A 7,852-nucleotide genomic window follows, 5' to 3' on the forward strand; every position below is an offset into this window, starting at 1 on the left:
CTAAGAAACACAAGAATTGGATGTTCTTTAACCTCCATGTATTTGTGGTCTTTCCAAATTCTTTCTTGTGGTTGACTTCAAGTTTCATAGCACTGTGATCTGAAAATATGCATGGTATATCCTGATCTTCATGCACTTGTTGAGGGCTGATTTGTGACCCAATATGTGATCTATTCTGGAGAATGTGCCATGTGCCCCCAGGAAGAACATGTATTCTGCTGCTTTAGGATGAGATGTTCTGAATATATTTGTTAAGTCAGTCTGGTCCAGTGTGTCATTTGAAGCCACTGTTTCCTTGTTGATTTTCTGCTTAGATGATCTATCCATTGATGTAAGTGAGGAAATAAAGTCCCCTACTATCATTGTATTATCAATGAGTTTCTTTATGTATATTATTAATTGATTTAGATATCTAGGTGTTTCAGGTTGGGGGCACAAATATTTATAATTGTTAGATCTTCTTGATGTATAGACTCCTTAATTATGATATAATGCCCTTCTTCGTGTTTTGTTCCAGTCTTTGTTTTAACATCTAGTTTCTTTGGTATACGTATGGCTACTCTGGCTTTCTTTCTTTCTTTTTTTTTTTTTTTTATTTAAAAAAATTTTTTTAATGTTTATTTATTTTTGACAGAGAGAGAGAGAGAGACAGAGCATGAGAGGGGGAGAGGCAGAGAGAGAGGGAGACACAGAATCCGAAGCAGGCTCCAGGCTCTGAGCTGTCAATGCAGAGCCCAATGTGGGGCTCAAACTCACAGACTGCGGGATCATGGCCTGAGCCAAAGTCGGACGTTCAATTGACTGAGCCACCCAGGTGCCCCTCTTTCTTTTTTTTAATGTTTATTTATTGTTGGGAGGGGAGATAGGAGGGACAGAGAGAGAGGGAGACAGAGGATCAGAAGCTGGCTCTGCAGTGATAGCAGAGGGCCTGACTTAGGGCTCAAAGTCATGAACCATTAGATCATGACCTGAACCGAAGTTGGACACTTAACGGACTGAACCACCCAGGTGCCCCATACTCTGGCTTTCTTTTGATGTCCATTAGCATGATAGATCGTTCTCCATCCCCTCACTTTCAATCTGCAGGTGTCTTTAGGTCTAAAATAAGCCTCTTGCAGACAGCATATAGATGGATCTTGTTGTTGTTTTTTTTTAATCCATTTTGATACTCTATGTATTTTGGTTGGACCATTTAGTCCATTTACATTCAGAGTAATTATTGAAAGATACGAATTTAGTGCCATTGTGTTACCTGTAGAGTTGGTGTTTCTGGTGATGTTCTCTGGTCCTTTCTAGTCTTTGTTGCTTTGGTCTTTTTTTTTTTTTTTTTTTTAACTCCATTCAGAGTCCGCCTTAAAATTTCTTGCAGAGCTGGTTTAGTGGTCATGAACTCTTAATTTTTGTATAGAAAACTCTTTATCTCTCCTTCCATTCTGAAAGATGGCCTTGCTGGTTAAAGAAATAGCACAGTTGGGACTCAAATTCAAAGTCACAGAGAATGCTTTTTTAGAAACCCTATGACCGGTTCAGATTTTGAAAATTATACTGCCAGTTTTCCCTCTGCTGTGTCTACTGGGATTGTCTGAGACTGAAACCTTGAGGGGCTAAGTGATAAGCCCAATGTATCCCAAGCTGTCAAATGTCTAACCTACCACTGAGATACAATTTTTTACTTTGATAAATGAAGGCGTGGACACTCTCCCTAGGGCTTGACTTAAAAACACGCATCTGGGAAAGGTTAGCTTTCTCTCTCTTCCTTCACCCTGACACATTCAGATTCTGTGAATGTGATTCACAGAATCACCTGTGACCAGGGCTGGCTTGTGAAGAATGCTGCATTAAAGAGGAAATGCATCTTTGCTGCAGAACTTGTCAGCCTTTAATAGTGTCTAGATGAACAGGTTTTTCCAAACTTATTTGATCACGAAATAACATGTATGTGTGCATGTGGCTGTGTGGTTTTTCTCAGGGAACAGATTTTCAGCATAACTGCCCCTTAAGAAATGCTGTCATAAATTCTCCTGTCCCCGTCTGACATCAGTCTGTGGAGGCAGTGCCCCTTACTCAGAGCTGCTGTCATGATGACAGGACCCTGAGGTGAAAGAGCTGAGAAAAGACTTCTTGCTTGACTCACACGTTTTCTGTGGCTTCCATTACTCTCTCTTTGTGCCAGAGATTCACAAAGCTATACGTGGAACCCGAGTTCTCGTTGAGCTCCACGCAAGTGCGTTAAATCTGGGATGCAACATTCAGCTTAGTAACCTGGGCATCCTCCTGCTGAACCTGCTCCTCTCCTGTATTCACCAGCTCGGGGAAAGGCCCACTAACCTCCATGTTGTTCAAGTCAGGCGTCCTAGGCTACCCTCTGTCCCACCTCACAGCATATTATCAACCCCCGTGTCCTATAAATTGTCCCTTTGCCTAAATATTTCTAAAATCAGGCAACTTCTCTCCTACTCCAGAGCCATACACTAGTCCTCATTTCTCACCTGTTTTACTGCATCCCAACCTCCTTCGAGATCAGCTGGGGGTGTTTTCTTGCTCACCCTAGCAAGGAAAGCCTTCTAAAGATGATAATTTAATCGTGTCATTCCCCAGCTTGCAACTCGTCAATGGTTTCCCCTTAGGTTTTTGGTTTGGTTTTGTTTTGGGTAAGTAAGCTCCACACCCAGTGTGGGTGGGGCTCAAACTCAGGACCCTGAGATCAAGAATGGCATGCTCCACTGACTGGGCCAGCCAGGCCCCCTTTAGGTTTTAAGCAGCCCCTATTAACTCTTAGAACTCTCAGCTGGCCTCTCCTCCTCCCCGACCCCCAACACCATGGCCCTGCCACACTTGATGCTGAATTCCTTTGAGTTGCTTGAAACAAGTCTTTACCTCTCTCTCTTTCCCGCTCTCCCTTCCTCTCTCTTTCTAGAATATCCTCTCACCTCTTCACCTAATTCCTACACATTCTCCATATCTCGGTTCCTCCAGGAAGCCCTCAAAGGAGGACTAGGTACTCCTGCTACACGCTCCCATTACCCACACGTATCCCCTTATCACTCATTGTTTTTATAATTGTCTGTCTTCGCTATGAACACAAAGCTCCATAGGTAGGTTCTGTGTTTCTCTAGTGGATGTTGGATGATTGCGTCTGGCAGGCCAGAGGTGTTCTATAAATATTCGAATCGCTTTAGGTAGTGTGAGGCCTGAAAGTTAGGGTAACTGAAGATTTGGGAAGGGAGGAACAAGTACGAGAAAGAGACGTCAGGAGAATGAACATCTGTGGAGGGAGAAGTGGTTATGAGAGAGGGCATTTTAGGATCATCAGAAAGAATGTCTCAAGAGTTGTTTGCAGCAGAAATGGACACTCATTTTAATGTAGAAAACTCTTCCTTTAATGTACCCCTCTCCGGATCCCACTGAGAAGATCTGGTCTAAGTGCCTGACAGTTAGACGTGGCTGTGGTCTGGGAATCAGGTAAGAGAGGAGAATTGTATGCCCACTTAGACCCAAACCTGTAAGATTTTATTGAGAACTAATACTATTTCTGACCATGAGATGTTTACAATCCATTTGGAGAGACAAGGAAAAACCCTGAGAATAAGACAATGTCAGGGCAGACTGTGTTGTTGAATAGTCCAGGAGAATGCTCAAACACTTTGAAAAATGAAATCAGGAAAGAGATAAGCAGAAACTTAGACTCACAGTTTGGTCTTCTCAGTGAGTGGTCTATTGATCAAGCTACATAGGTCACAGTGGTACCTGGGAGAAATCATTGGTCCTCATTTAAGCTCTTTGCTTTTTTTAAAACTTTCTAGGGGAGTGAATTTGTTCTTATTATTAGAAAAAAGTCATTATTGAAATATGAGCGGAAATAAAAAGCCCCAACTTGTTTTTCATCAAGTTACTGAAATACGCAAGAATAATCGAGTTTGGGAGGGGTAGATGCTTGAAAATTGCAAGCCCGTAAGCTCCAGTGGGCGATTGAAGTTAACGAGTAGCACAGTGGATTTTGCTTATGGACTCTGAGGTTAGAGTTTTGAGGAGAGCACAATAGAGTATCATTTGTAAAAAGAAAATTCGTTGTGCAATTTGATCGCTATTATATCTTAGAAATAAATATAGGGCGCTTAAAATTCTAACATTTGGCTTTGTATGTTTTGGATATTTCCAGGGTTCCAAAAAACCATCCATGTTGAGAAATAAATTACAAATCTGGGTTTCAGCAAGTGAGTATTTATTGTCTAGTGCCCATATCATTCTCAGGGTTTAAACTAAGTAGCTATATCACAGACATTATGTAACTGTTTGGCAGTATGGAACTTGGGACAATAGTATCAGTGGGGCACTGCCATAGATGTATGCTTGCCAATCTATGTCTTATTGGACTAAGCAAGGCAATATCATGGTTGGTTATTGTAGCTATGATAAAAAAAAAAACAACATAGTGTCTTAATCCATTCCGGCTGCTATAACAAAAATACCGTAGACTGGGTGGTTTATAAACATAAACTTATTTCTTACAGCTCTGGAGACTGGGGAAGCTAGGATCAAGGCACCCAACTTGGTGTCTGGTGAGAGGGGGCTTCCTGATCAAGTTCTGTCAGCTAGATAGGAACTAAGCAGATATCACAATCATTAGCTCACTCACTGGTTAGGGAGACGGTCAGTCCCAGGAGGATACAGAAGAAGTGGTCCCCTTGTGCTGAAGGCTCATGATTTCCACATGGAACTTATGACTCTCTCTTATTAGGGTTCTGTTGTCTTTGAGCTCAAATGGGTGTGGATAAGTAAGAAACCACCAAAATTGCATGACACCGTAGTGCCGACAAAATGGGCTTTCTTGCCCTCCTGCCTGAGCTCAGAGAGCAGAGTGACAGGTCTCTCTGCAAACACAGTTACTCTGTGATGTGGCTATGATCTCCTTTCCTGACCACCCCCCGACCCATCCAGTCTTGACTGTGTGTCTATATCCCCTCTCATTTATCAGCAAAAGACTGCACCACCCTAGGACAAGAATTAAGAACTTATAGGTCATTCTGTAGCATCCCCTTCATTTCTCCTCAAAAGAGATATAAATCTGAGTGACAAAGGGGTCCTTTTGCAGGCCAATTCACTCCTGAGGCTCAAAGAACACATATGTCAGGGTGCGGCCATGCTAACTTGAGGTATCCAGTGCCCCCCAAGGACAGGCATCCTCAGTAAGCCTGGGGATGTCCTTGGCAAGTGTTGCTTTGAGATTCAACTTGTAGACAAGTCAGTTACAGAGATATAGAGGCTTAAAAAATACAGTGCAGGTAAACATCCTTAGAAGGCTGGTAATCCCAGAAGCTGTGGCTCTCTCTAAATACTCTCTCCTTATTCTCCTCTCAGGGCACACCAATTGTCCTTGGCCTTACAGGGCATGAATTGATCCAAATGTGAGCCCCTCATTTTTGTATATCTGTCCAGCAGGGAAAGTAAGGGAAGCTAAAAGGAAAAGGTCTAGTTAAAAAAAAAAAAAAAAAAAAAGGTCTAGCGTGTGTGAGAGTGTGTGTGTGTGTGTGTGTGAGTATTCATACATAGCAGCAAAACTCTTTATTCAAATGAAGCTTAAAATGGAACAGCGATAACTAAGAGAGATAAAAGCAGAACTGCTCAGAGAACACAGAGGTGGGGCTCCTCCTCTCCGGCCTTTGGTGGCTTCTTAGGCTTCTCTGCCCAACCCCAAGGAGAGAAAACCACTGGCCGCTAGTTGCCTTGCCAGTGGTGGGGTTTCTGTTCAGTTGTGGGACCAGGGGCTGTGGCTTCTCCCGTCCTTCAGCCCTCACTCGCTTGGAGAAAGACTCCCCAGGCTCCGAGTTTCATTGCCGTGGCTCAGTGGAAATAGGAAGCCAGTCCTACACCCCACAGCTCCTCTTCCCCATTTGGGAGGCTGAGAGTTGTGGCTTCCTGCAGAAAGAATAATGGGGAAATGCTTTTCTCAGCTGACAGCCACAAAACACCCAGAGGCTTCATTACCTCATTGGAGGCTGTGATCTCGTAGGAGGCACAATGTGGGGCTTGGGCCGTCAACAGGCCTGTGAACTGTGACACACTATGCTCTCTCCTAGCCAAGTATAACAAAATGGTAATCCTACCGGCAGTTCTGGCGTACCCAGGGGGAGCTCCTTCTGGTCCCTGGGCAAGGAGAAAAGCCACTGGGTTTTGATAAGTGGTGTGGTGTGGGGGAAAAAGGCCTGGACTCAGAAACAAAAATTCTGGATTCTCGTCATTCTATAATTACCCAGGGAAAGTCCACCCAATCCCCTAAGGGATCACTTCTCTGTGAAAGAAAATAGATAAGGTAATCTGCACATTCTCTCCGGACCTTAAAAATTCAGAACATCTATGACCTTATAATATCGAAAATGAATTCCTAAAAAATAGTAGTTTGGCTAGGATGTGGTGTAGGAGGTGGAGCCTAGAAGCAGAGGTACAACAGCTACCATTTACTGAGCTCTTCCTGTGGTCCAGACAGCACACTCCACATGTTCTTACCTAGTGGCAGTGTGGAATAGGCACGGCATCTCCTCCTTTGCTACAGAAAGGCTAAGACTAGCCTGTTCAGGTAACTTGCCCAAAGCACACTGCTAGAAAGCGGCAGAGCCCAAATGAAAAACTTGCCCATGACCAAAAGACTGCTCACCTTTCCAGCTATCCAGCTTCCTTGGGAGCTAATCTGACAGTCTAATACTTGCTGAACCTGTGGATAATTGAAAGCTGACCAGGTCTACTTTTCCCAGGAGTACCCTAAGGTGATCTCACAATACTTTCCAGGTTTACAGGACGAACAAGAAGAGTGAAAATCTCTCTTCAAAAAGCAAAGCCCAGAGCACTGGGTGGCTCAGTTAGTTAAGTGGTTAAGCACCGAACTTTGGCTCAGGTCATGATATCACGGTTCACGAGTTCGAGCCCAGCATCACTCTCTTTCTCTCTCTCTCTCTCAAAAATAAATAAACATTAAAAAAAGGGGGGGCACCTGGGTGGCTCAGTCGGTTAGGAGTCCAGCTTCAGTTCATGTCATGATGGGTTTGAGCCCCCCATTGGGCTCTGTGATGAACACTTGCTCGGAGCCTGGAGCCTGCATCAGATTCTCTGTCTCCTTCTCTCTCTGCCCCTCCTCCTCTTGTGTTCTGTCTCACTCTGTCTCTCAAAAATAAATAAATGTTAAAAAAATAAATAAATAAAATAAAAAGCAAAGACTGAGAATGCTTTCAGACACCCAGCACAGACTCACATGTACTGTTTCCAGCCAGGGCTTTGAGTAACCTCCATGAATGAGAAACATAATCTCTTTACTTAACTTAGAAAAAAAAAAAAAAAGGCAAGAAAAGTTTGGGCAAGACATATTTGTATCCCCGGCACTGGGGGAGCATAATCTGAGAAGCCAAAGAGGCAAGGAGCATCTGAGTGTGTGTTGCTGAACTCAGCTTTTCTACTCTGAAGTCAACTCAGCTCTTTAGAGTTGCATAGAGCAAAGAACAAACGCATGCCCACCACACCCTGTGTTCCAAGTACAGAGAGCACGTGACGTCAGAAAGGGAGTGACTAGGGGCAAGAGCCTGGCTGAGCGCCCGGGGGGGGAGGAGGTGACACTCAACTACAAAGCCCCAGCTTCTAACTGAGCCTGCCCCTACAGCAGGAGGGGAGAAGGAGACCTGTGGATATTGTCATGGGTCCTCTGCCTAGCCTCGCCTCCCCAAACCTTCACTTCCCACTGTGAAGTTCTCTAGTGCAAGGGATTAGAATATGCTCCGCCTAGACCAAATCCACTCCAGAGGAAGAAACCGGAAGCTCCAAATTCTTGATGGATAATTGATGTCTCATCGTTATTACTATGTTATTT

Source organism: Panthera pardus, unplaced genomic scaffold (genome assembly GCF_024362965.1).
Source record: "Panthera pardus isolate Hobbes unplaced genomic scaffold, ASM2436296v1 HiC_scaffold_11, whole genome shotgun sequence".
Taxonomy (NCBI): Eukaryota; Metazoa; Chordata; class Mammalia; order Carnivora; family Felidae; genus Panthera; species Panthera pardus.